The sequence below is a fragment of the Homalodisca vitripennis genome, chromosome 4 (genome assembly GCF_021130785.1).
Source record: "Homalodisca vitripennis isolate AUS2020 chromosome 4, UT_GWSS_2.1, whole genome shotgun sequence".
In the NCBI taxonomy this organism is placed as follows: Eukaryota; Metazoa; Arthropoda; class Insecta; order Hemiptera; family Cicadellidae; genus Homalodisca; species Homalodisca vitripennis.
The window spans coordinates 190,845,236-190,857,600 of record NC_060210.1 but is presented as its reverse complement, the minus strand read 5'-3'; the positions used below and the strand labels follow the sequence as shown (position 1 = coordinate 190,857,600).

General features: G+C 37.2%; 1 protein-coding gene and 1 long non-coding RNA gene across 13 annotated transcripts in view; one reads left to right on the top strand and one right to left on the bottom strand.

The window, feature by feature from the left end:
* The window catches only part of LOC124360822 (liprin-alpha-1), a 204,530-nt gene that overhangs the window by 138,035 nt on the left and 54,130 nt on the right, over positions 1-12,365 (bottom strand). The window lies entirely within an intron of this gene.
* LOC124360823 lies at positions 7,054-7,873 on the top strand. The gene is made up of 3 exons (XR_006922278.1): positions 7,054-7,150; positions 7,434-7,532; positions 7,763-7,873. It is a non-coding gene; the product is annotated as an uncharacterized LOC124360823 (long non-coding RNA).

Below are 12,365 nucleotides of genomic sequence, written 5' to 3'. Positions count from 1 at the left end.
AAAATAAGTTAATTTTTCCACTAAACCAACGCGCCAAATTGTTGTGATGTTTTTCCGTTATGAGTGAATGACTCAATGACTCGCCGATTCTCACACAACACCACGCCACGCTGCAGACACGCGAGTTAACATCATAGACGCAAAGTAATCAACGAGAAAGCTAAATGTAATCCAGTGGCGCGGGCGGGGAATTCAATTAGTGAAATCATAGTGAGAATTCCGATAGCGAACTCGCGCCCCGTATTCTGGAGTTATCAGCAATATCTGCTCAGCGCAGCGCTCAGCACATCTGCGACTCAGCAGCAACTCTCCTCACTGCCGTATTACATACGCTGCGAATATAGATAAACATCTAGAGAAGCGACAAGCGTCTCTGATCAGGCGACAAGTTCTTTTTTAGGGGAAATTAGTTCAAATCCAATTTAAAAATATTTGTATTGGCCTCCACATGAATAGAACCCGTGACCTCTGGGATAGAGTCGCGAGTATTACCCCTACGTTACAGTGAAGTTGTTGATGAGATTTTTATGAACTGGCAAGTGTTTGATACTTTTATGCAGTATTTATGTATTTAGTCAACGAAAATAAGAATAAAACTAAAATTCTTTATTATGTTACAACAGACAAGATAAAGATTTAAATTTAGTTAAATACCTTAAGAAACATTTAAAATTGGACTGTATTTTGTTTATTTCGTAGGAAAACTGATCCCTACGATCACTATCACACCAGTGTTACCAAGATATTCGGACATGTTCTTAACACATTTTTTCTTCGTTTATTATCTTTATCCAATTTAATTATATAGATTTTAATAGATTATAAGCGTACTGTAATTTACGGTGGTATTGTAAAATAAAAACACTCCATATTTTGTATAATAAACGTGTATTAAAACTGATATTTTCCATAATTTTATCTTAGGTTAAGAAAGACAAATCACGTAAAACCATTTAAACAACCAAGGATGAAAATAGCAGTGCAAAAAGTCACACATAACAAAAAGTACTGGGACGTAATCTTTACTTTTTTAGGACAGACATTCTCCTAATGCTAATGCTAATTTGAATCTAAGGCATCAAATATATGTTTCAATCTTTGTTGCTTCAAAATTTCACCAACACAGCAAAAAGGGTCTAGTTTTGGGTATATAAGACCCGGGTAAATTTATACTTACCTTCTCTCTGGGTATTTTACCCGGTCCACATATCTGGGTACAGGTATTGAACTGCGCGTTTGACTACGGGTACAGAAACGTACGTTTTCATCATTCATCGTGATCAAACTTTTAGAATACTCTTCGTGTCCGATATTTTTTGGGATTACGTCCGATTTCACGAAAATCGAGGCAAAGGAAAACTCCGTCCCGGAATTCTAAACTCATTTAGTGTAGATTACTAGGAGTACTGCGTACCGCAAATGAGATGTTTAGGGAGAAACTGTTTTAGGTTAAAACGAATAGTGTAGAAAGAAAATTGTTCAGAAGCAATAATTAATGCAAGAATAACAGAGTAGTACTATAAAATCCTCAGTCGATACAATGTATGTTGCAGTAGCCAATGTATTCGGTACACAACTACTTCAAAATACCTTCGAAATTTGCAACATTTTAAACTGATGCGTACCGATAAAAAAATAATAAAAATTAAATATACATTACAACTTAGTTGGAATAAGGTAAATTCACATGAGCCGTCATCTTGAAATATCAAACTGAAGATACATTATTATTTTAGTTTTTTTTATTCGCGCACCACTGATAGGTCCTAAGGACAAATATTCGGATCATGGTGGTTTTGGATTCTGTGGCTCACGATTGTTAAGAATAAAAAAAAGAATCGCCCGGCACTTCAGTCACGAGGGCGATTGCAATAGGTAGACCTTCATGAAATCTACATGAAAGCAAAATAATACTGTGTTGGATGGTTGATTATTCTGTTCATGTAGATAGATACTCCAATACTGAGAGAGAACGGTATCGGTGGAGCGATCTTGCGGCGTTCACCGGAACTATCACGTCGCTCGCGTCTGATTGCCGAACCTTGCTTGGTGATACAACCACGATCATAAAATATTTTGTTAAATTGATAACGATGTAACTTTAACATGAAATAGTTTACCGTCAGGTAAAAAAGCACGATTTCGTCAAGATCACGGTTTTTGCCAAAAATATATATAATAATATACAGTATTACTAGTACGACATAACAATGTTAAAGACGAAGCATTTGATTATTGAGATGCTAATAATTATAATAAAAAGTAATCGTTAATATTTTTTTTAACCCACACCTTTATTAAAAACAGGTATAAAACATTACAATTAGCCTGTAAGAAAAACGTTTACAACTGAACATCGAAACACAACACTAAAATGTAAATGATATATAGTTATTATTGTTTCGGCAAGTACAAATCAACATAAACCCGAAAATCGTTATACTATAACAAGTAAGTGTATTTCTGTAAATATTGGCTCATTTCCAAATTACAAAATTTTACAAAATTCAATTCAATTTTTTGAAGAATAAAATGTTACTACTGGTAACATATTTACTTTAATAAATTATAATGAGATTTTCATTTATTATTAGCAATTGGCTTGTATAAATTTTCTGCTGACAATAAATATGAGGATATATAACAATATAAATCTTAATCAAAATTAATTATAATTATAACAGGTGTGGTGAATCACAAAAGCGGAGAATCCTTTGTCGCCGTACCAGAAACTCGGGCGATTCTCTAATTATTCATTAACTCGCCGTACAATGTGAGAAACTGTGTAATGAGCAAATACATTCGTTTACAACTGCCCACGAAATCGCAGCTAGCGGGGCTCTCTACCAGAGGCCCGAGCGATTCTCTAATTATTCATTAACCCGCTGTACAATGTGTGGAACGGTGTAATGAACTCCTACATTCGTTTACAACTGTCCACGTAATCGCAAAGCTTGTGTAACTCTGCCAGAGCACGGTTGATATGCCTCTGCCACAGGCACGGTTGATATGGCTCTGCCGGAGGCACGGTTGATATGGCTCTGCCGGAGGTACGGTTGATATGGCTCTGCCAGAGGCACGGTTGATATAGCTTTGCCAGCCACTCGGTTGATATGGCTCTGCCAGAGGCCCGGGCGATTCTCTAATTATTCATTAACCCGCTGTACAATGTGTGGAACGGTGTAATGACCTCCTACATTCGTTTACAACTGTCCACGTAATCGCAAAGCTTGTGTAACTCTGCCAGAGCACGGTTGATATGCCTCTGCCACAGGCAAGGTTGATATGGCTCTGCCGGAGGCACGGTTGATATGGCTCTGCCGGAGTTACGGTTGGTTTGGCTCTGCCAGAGGCACGGTTGATATGGCTCTGCCGGAGGCACGGTTGATATGGCTCTGCCGGAGGCACGGTTGATATGGCTCTGCCGGAGGTACGGTTGATATGGCCCTGCCTGAGGCAAGGTTGATATGGCTCTGCCAGAGGCACGGTCGATATGGCTCTACCAGAGGCACGGTTGATATGGCTCTGCCGGAGGTACGGTTGACATGGCTCTGCCGGAAGCACGGTTGATATGGCCCTGCCGGAGGCACGGATGATATGGCTCTGCCTGAGGCACGGTTAATATGGCTCTGCCTGAGGCACGGTTGATATGGCTCTGCCAGAGGCCCGGTTGATATGGCTCTGCCGGAGGCACGGTTGATATGGCTCTGCCTGAGGTACGGTTGGTTTGGCTCTGCCAGAGGCACGGTTGATATGGCTCTGCCAGTGGCACGGTTGATATGGCTCTGCCGGAGGCACGGATGATATGGCTCTGCCGGAGGCACGGTTGATATGGTTCTGCCAGAGACCCAATTGGTATGGCTCTACCAGAGTACGGTTGATGTGGTCCTGCCAGAGGCCCGGTTGATATAGCTCTGCCAGCGACCCGGTTGATATGGCTCTGCCAGAGGCCCGGGCGATTCTCTAATTATTCATTATCCCGCTGTACAATGCGAGAAACGGTGTAATGAGCGCCTACATTCAATTACAGCTGCCTACGCAATCGCAAAGGGTGGCCTAATGAGCTAAATGAAACAATGGCAGTAATCATGTGCGATTTCTAACATTCCTATTATCACCAAATAAGTTACTTCTAGTTAGTGTGTATTGATTTAATAATTAGAACCATATGTTTAAAGATTAAGAAATTATAATCGTAAATGGAATTAACTTTTGTAGCATTACGGTGAGAAATATCACAAGATGTTATTAGACGCGTATTTCATATAGCAATTTCTAACGTGCGAACTGTCACAACATATGAGCTACAAACCTTTGTTTTGTGCTAAATTGAGCTTAAGTTTCTTTACAATTTCTTTACTGTGCATAAAGGGTTTAACAATTAAATCTTCTTATAAATTATCATGGTTTTACAATATACGCGCCACATTCCATGTGCATGCTGAATTTGTAACATCTGTTTATACAATTTTGGTTATTTAAACGGTCCTAAATCATATTAAAGTAATTCTTCAATAACATTTCAGGGTTCTTGTTGTATATAGTAAAGGGTTCACACTTATCCATCTTAAGACTTCACAGCTTCTAATCATATTTGATTCTAATCAAGCACTATCCTTGACCTAATGATGAAATGAAATCACTGTGATAAGTTTTAATGAGGATAAATCCCTAAAAAGCCTCAAGAAAAGTGTCAATAAACGTTATTCCCAGCTGGGGCTCTGCCAACTTCGACCCAAACTTTCAGTATCGATACAGGGTGAAGTAATTGAGCCATAAAAAATAAACATCCCAAAATTGGGTACGAGCTGTCCAATAATAAAAGAAAAAGACCGGACGCTCAATTGACAGCTTCCATCACAAGTCTTCGCCCGATTTTAGCACATTTAATTAAAATCGAGCCTTATATTAAGTGTCAATTAATAAAATCACAATGTTTAGTTTTGTAAAAGGCAGTACTGTAGTACTGATCTCTGTAGAGAGCTTTCCCTTCCTTAATCTTGGGATCAACCATTAAAAGTCACTATGTAATGCTTTGTTAAGTTCACTTCATGTCACAGCCCATTACATAATAACTGCGTCAAATAATGAATTTAAGCTTCGTATTTACATATATATGTACTAAGTCTGAGGAACGCGAAACGCAGTTTCCAAGACCATTTCTTGAACAATGCTTGTTGCCTGGATATGTTTCAAATAGAATTTCTACTTCAACCGGGAAATGGTGAAATGTTTACCATATCCTAGCGTAATATGTAGATATCACAATATTATATGTACTCACACACAGTGCACTCCTCTAGATTCGCTAATACATTACCTGAAAACAAAAACACAATTAAAACATTGTATACGAAAAAAGACAACTGTACAAACTATTTTACTTGTAAAGGAAAAAGGATATTGCCTGAAATTTCCATCGTTTCAGTGATATAATACAATTAGTAACACCACGTTTCGAGATCTACAATCTGATCTCTTCACCAGGTGATTGTACAACCTAACGTGTAACTACAATCTAGGTTAAAGTAAACAAAACATACTGGAGCGCTGTGACACGCATAAGTCAGGAACCACAATAGCCATGTTGTGTGTCATCTTCACTAAGTCTAAAACATGCACTTAATAAAAACTAAACACTAATTATTAAAACTGAACTACAAAATACAGCTTACAATAGATCTGCACTCACCGGCCAACCAAATAGAACTGATCAGAAGCCAATAGTAAATGGCGATCGTCACGGCAATAAGGTGGTGGCAAAAAAGGACGGACGGGAGTAGGAATTTGTTTAATCATTGTTTTATGCTACAGGAACTTCTTAAAACCATAATGTGACTCCGCATTGGTCTATTACAAATCTATATCTGTTTGATAATTCAGGTTTTATTGCTAGTTCATTTTTCAGAATTGGCAACCAAAGCGGTGTTATTTCGACTGATGATTGACTGATTGGTTGGTCTGCCAATTTAATGTATGAAGTCTCAATTAATTTCCTTTTGAAAAAATGTGGTTCCCTATGTAATTTTTTAGCTTTATCCCAATTCATAATGTATTTCAACCAGATTTTATTTCTTTTATTTCAGTTATTTTAATTCACATGGTAACTGAACGGGAATACGATTAATAAGCATTTATGTAATAAACTCGTGAACCTACAATAAAAAAGTTGGTATCTCTAAAATTTTTATTAGGTTCTTATTTCTTTTTTTTTTAATTATAAGAATAAAATATTATCGGATCTTATTGTTCCGTCTATCGTAGTTGGTAATAAATCTAATAGTTTTGCAGACTTAGGTGCGAAATCATTAGCCATGCACTGTTTAAATAATTATATAACTTAGCAGATGTGTACTTCTCTGGATTTGATAATGACCTCACAAAACATGGAATAAAGCGTGCAGAAAAGCAAGTTTCAAACATTTCGTCCCCGAATAAATTAAACAAGAATACTAACTACCCGGGGATGTTTACTCTCTGGTGACCTCTTTTGGCGAGTACAGTTTGTGGTGAACTGTCAGTTTACTGTCTGTACGTTAGTTTGAGTTAAACAAGCATGATCAACTAAGCACTATATTTCCGCACAGCAACAGCTGTTGTCTCTAAAAACCTAAGTAAGGACATAAACTTGATACTTTTTACTAAATTTGTTTTACAAAAATTGGGGTTTCTTTAATTTCTCACTGCATCCTAACTTCGAACGCCTAGAAATCTTCAAAGCGATTTCTTAATCTTTCTTTATATTTATCGGGTTTAATGAAATTCCACATTATAAAACTGACGCTATCTTTAAAATAGAGACACATAAGTTATGTTTTTTAAATAGATATTTTATTAACAGAAATAGCCATTAAACATTACATTTGGTTGCGCAATGAAGTAAGTTTCAATGTGGAGTTGCAACAAGCTTAGGGTATTCCAGAGTTGAGTGACATGTTCTGACCATACAGACGTTCTGTTATACAGAGGATCTGACTATACACAGGTTTTGTTATATAGAAGTTCGGGTATAAAAGAGGTTCTGACTACAAAAAGGTTCTGTTACATAGTGGTTCTGACTATACACATGTTTTGTTATATAGAGGTTCGGGTATAAAGAGGTTCTGAATACAAAAAGGTTCTGTTACATAGAGGTTCTGACTATACAGAGGTTCTGGCTACACAAAGGTTCTGTTATATAGAAGTTCTGATTATACAGAGGTTCTGTTATATAGAGGTTCTGGCTACACAAAGGTTCTGTTATATAGAAGTTCTGATTATACAGAGGTTCTGTTATATAGAGGTTCTGACTATACACAGGTTTTGTTGTTATATAGAAGTTCGGTTACAAAGAGGTTCTGACTACAAAAAGGTTCTGTTACATAGAGGTTCTGATTATACAGAGGTTCTGTTATAAAGATGTTCTGATTATACAGAGGTTCTGTTATATTGAGGTTCTGACTATACACAGGTTTTGTTATATAGAAGTTCGGTTATAAAGAGGTTCTGACTACAAAAAGGTTCTGTTACATAGAGGTTCTGACCATACAGAGGTTCTGTTATATAGAGTTCTGACTATACACAGGTTTTGTTATATAGAAGTTCGGTTATAAAGAGGTTCTGACTACAAAAAGGTTCTGTTACATAGAGGTTCTGACTACACAGAGGTTCTGGTTACACAAAGGTTCTGTTATATAGAGGTTCTGACTAAACAGAGGTTCTGGCTACACAAATGTTCTGTTATATAGAAGTTCTGATTATACAGAGGTTCTGTTATATAGAGGTTCTGACTATACACAGGTTTTGTTATATAGAAGTTCGGCTATAAAGAGGTTCTGACTACAAAAAGGTTCTGTTACATAGAGGTTCTGACCATACAGAGGTTCTGACTATACACAGGTTTTGTTATATAGAAGTTCGGTTATAAAGAGGTTCTGACTACAAAAAGGTTCTGTTATATAGAGGTTCTGGCTACACAAAGGTTCTGTTATATAGAAGTTCTGATTATACAGAGGTTCTGTTATATAGAGGTTCTGACTATACACAGGTTTTGTTATATAGAAGTTCGGTTATAAAGAGGTTCTGACTACAAAAAGGTTCTGTTACATAGAGGTTCTGACTACACAGAGGTTCTGACTATACAGAGGTTCTGGCTACACAAAGGTTCTGTTATATAGAAGTTCTGATTATACAGAGGTTCTGTTATATAGAGGTTCTGACTATACACAGGTTTTGTTATATAGAAGTTCGGTTATAAAGTGGTTCTGACTACAAAAAGGTTCTGTTACATAGAGGTTCTGACTACACAGAGGTTCTGACTAAACAGAGGTTCTGGCTACACAAAGGTTCTGTTATATAGAAGTTCTGATTATACAGAGGTTCTGTTATATAGAGGTTCTGACTATATTAAGGTTTTGTTAAATAAAGGTCTCGAACCAAATGGAGTACCCAAAACTCTTGCTTAGAAGATATACCCGATCTGAGTAAAGTCTCCCATAGACAGATAAGCTGTGAAGCAACCGGGTTCCGAATCCACTTAGTTTCAGACAACCAGGTTGCACGATTGTCTCAATTTATTTGGTTGCCACTTGCTTCCAAAGGCGTCAATCTAATGAGTTGGCAGACTGCATTCGGTTACTTGCTTGATATAGAGGCCTCTATACAAGTATTCAATAAAGGTTAATTCTTTGAATTTCTAAAATCGGCTTATAGAAATAAAGGATTCAAAAGATTTTTTCTCCTCTTACAGTTTAAGACTTTTTTATGACAAGTAAGTAAGTATGGTGATCAGATATGGAGCAAAGTATAACCTGGAGTAGAGAAGAAATATGGCTGTGCGAAGATCAACAAGTGATGTGTTTCAAACCCTTAGTTATTGACGGTTTGTGTTTGTCTCGGCCCAAGAACAGAGCCCCTACAGATCAACAAAGAGTTGTATCGACGTTTGAGGATAACATTTCTAACTTTATAACACAAATAATTTTCTTAAAAAAGGGGTACAAAGGCGAGGGCTGAAAAGTCGGGGCGACGAGGTGATCGGTCATGTCTGTCACTCAACAACAACAACACGCGCACTGCTCGTATGTGTGAGTCACTTTCCATATAACACATGCTGTGTGAACTTCATGTCACATATGTTTATAACGTTGTTTAAAGCTATATATAAAATTATTCTCTGATTTTAATTGAATCCAAAAATTGTGTAGGACAATTTAGAATTACACGGAGGTGGCTCCTGCCAGAACATTCAGAAACAATGGAAAATTATTAAAGTTAAAAATTACAACTACAGAAAAAGTTAATATGAAAACAAAAACAAAATGTAAAGTATATTTTAATCCTCAAAATAAATAATTTATTTATAGACGACACCAAATTTTACATAGTGGATCTTACATTTTAACGCAATTTAAAAGTAATGAAGTGAAAACAAAGAAAAATGAATAAAGTTTGAGCGTAAAATGCCACATTATTTATTTCTTATGGGCTTTATATGGAAATGGAATCGCGCACCAAGCTGGCCTGTGAACGCTGCCGGGATATTCATAATATTAAATTCGTAGGTACAAAGTTTTACTTCTTTCAAAATTTTTCGCAAGTTCTTAGTGACCGAGAAATCTTGGTGGGATTTTTTCACTACTTTTACTGGCGTTATTACATCCGTCCGTCGGGGATAATATCTAAAGACTGTTGTAACACGCAACATACTGTAGTGGAGAAATTTGTGATCCTTACACGTGAGAAATTGAAATTCACTTTCTGACATTGTGCCACACGGTGGTAAATAAGACAACGGCTGAATTGAAAACAGAGAACGTGGTTCAAGGCACTAGCCTTTTTCCTTTTAACATGGATTTACCAAAATCACTCCAATAAATTCTGAAAAATTGCTTGGGTAACACCAAAACACTGGAAGAGATTGATTTGACGTCGCTCTACAGACATCTTTGGTCGCAGGCACCATGATGGAAATTATGAGTACTCTGCTCCTCTGCCTCGAATCCAACGCTTTTGCAATGGACTTTCCCCTGAGTAGGACTTCTTTGAAGAAATGAGTGCCATCACTTTTGAGAGTAGGTTTCTCTAGTTTTTGAATCGCACGTGAGTGCAGACTCCTTCCTCATTCGGACTGGATTCTTTATTGTTAAAACTGATGTAACGTCTCCCTCTCGAGCTTATCGTATTGCAAATTATTCTTGTTGTATTTAATATGTTTATGGTTTATTATATATTGTTTCAAAATGGTTGTACCGTTGATAAATAAATGAGAATACCATCGGTCTTTTTAAGTCAATTAAAACTAAACATCCCCATATTTGCCACACACAGTCTGCTATCAGTATGAACAGATAGATATAAGTGTACGAACACAACGCAAAAGATACTAAGCCTGTCGACAAGAACATCGTTAATTAAGGTCACGACACAAGAGTCGCGCCTTACTCTCGTGTCGCACGTAACATCAGAAGGGCAGAGAGCTGCTTGCAGATGGGCAACACGAGATGAGAAATCGTTTTAGAAAGTTGGTGATACCCAATGAGATATTTCTCCGTCGGGGGTTGCTGCAGGGAAAGGGTGGTGTGGTGAGATGGGTGGTGAGGGGTGAGGGGGTGGCTCGAGGTCAGATGGTCCATCTGTATTCCGAGTCTGTTTTGATCTGTCTTCTCCATTATAACCGACATCATTCTCCCTTACTCGAGGAGGTGCAGCGGCCTCGTCAATGTTCAACTGCTTGCTAGTTGCCGAGTTACGGATTTACTACAATTTTTAGAAAATTACACCCTAAATGGCACTTTCTACGCACGTACTTCAATTATATGTTTTATCACGTATCTCTATGCAAAATACGCGAGGGTCAACATTTCTTAAAGTAAATCGATAGTCTTCAAAAAGATATTGAAAAATGTTAATCGGCAGAAGTTGTTCCAAATTGCTCACCATAAAATTTATAAAAGTGACATTTTTAGCCCCTGTTGTGAAATAGGCGAATACTGATGGTCGCGCCCACAACGCAGCACAAAAATAAACAAACCACAAATTTCATTACCACCTACTCCCGTTTTTTACATTATAACGTAATAGAGTTGAAAATAAGTTCTATCAACAATAAAATAGACCAACTGTAATGACTAACTAGACAGTTAGTCTAGTTATATACAATTTTCTATTTTATATAAAGAATAAAAAGAAAAAAAGAATTTTATTGTATTAAAATAATAAGTACGAATATTTCCCAAGTATACAAGACATCAAATTAACGAGATTCCGCTGCCCGATTCACTCTGGCTGATTACTAACCGAACCACACTCTGGCGATTACTTCTTTATTATATTTTACAAGTAGACGAAACATGAAATTAACAAAATTCCGCTGCCCGATTCACTCTGGCTGATTACTAACCGAACCACTCTCTGGCGATTACTTCTTTATTATATTTTACAAGTAGACGAAACATGAAATTAACAAAATTCCGCTGCCCGATTCACTCTGGCTGATTACTAACCGAACCACTCTCTGGCGATTACTTCTTTATTATATTTTACAAGTAGACGAAACATGAAATTAACAAAATTCCGCTGCCCGATTCACTCTGGCTGATTACTAACCGAACCACTCTCTCTCTCGTAACTACTTCTTTAGAATATTCCACACGTATAAGGAACGTCAAATTAACAAGATTCCGCTGCCCGATTCACTCTGGCTGATTACTAACCGAACCACACTCTGGCGATTACTTCTTTATTATATTTTACAAGTAGACGAAACATGAAATTAACAAAATTCCGCTGCCCGATTCACTCTGGCTGATTACTAACCGAACCACACTCTGGCGATTACTTCTTTATTATATTTTACAAGTAGACGAAACATGAAATTAACACGATTCCGCTGCCCGATTCACTCTGGCTGATTACTAACCGAAACACTCTCTGGTGATTACTTCTTTAAAATATTTCACAAGTATACGAAACATCACATTTCACAAGTATACGAAATTATCAAGATTCCGCTGCCCGATTCACTCTGGCTGATTACTAACCGAAACACTCTCTGGTGATTACTTCTTTAGAATATGTCACAAGTATACGAAACATCACAATAACAAGATTCCGCTGCCCGATTCACTCTGGCTGATTACTAACCGAACCACTCTCTGGTGATTACTTCTTTAGAATATTTCACAAGTATACGAAACATCAAATTAACAAGATTCCGCTGCCCGAATTCACTCTGGCTGATTACTAACCGAACCACTCTCTCTCGTAACTACTTCTTTAGAATATTCCACACGTATAAGGAACGTCAATTTAACAAGATTCCGCTGCCCGAATCACTCTGGCTGATTACTAACCGAACCACTCTCTCTCGTAACTACTTCTTTAGA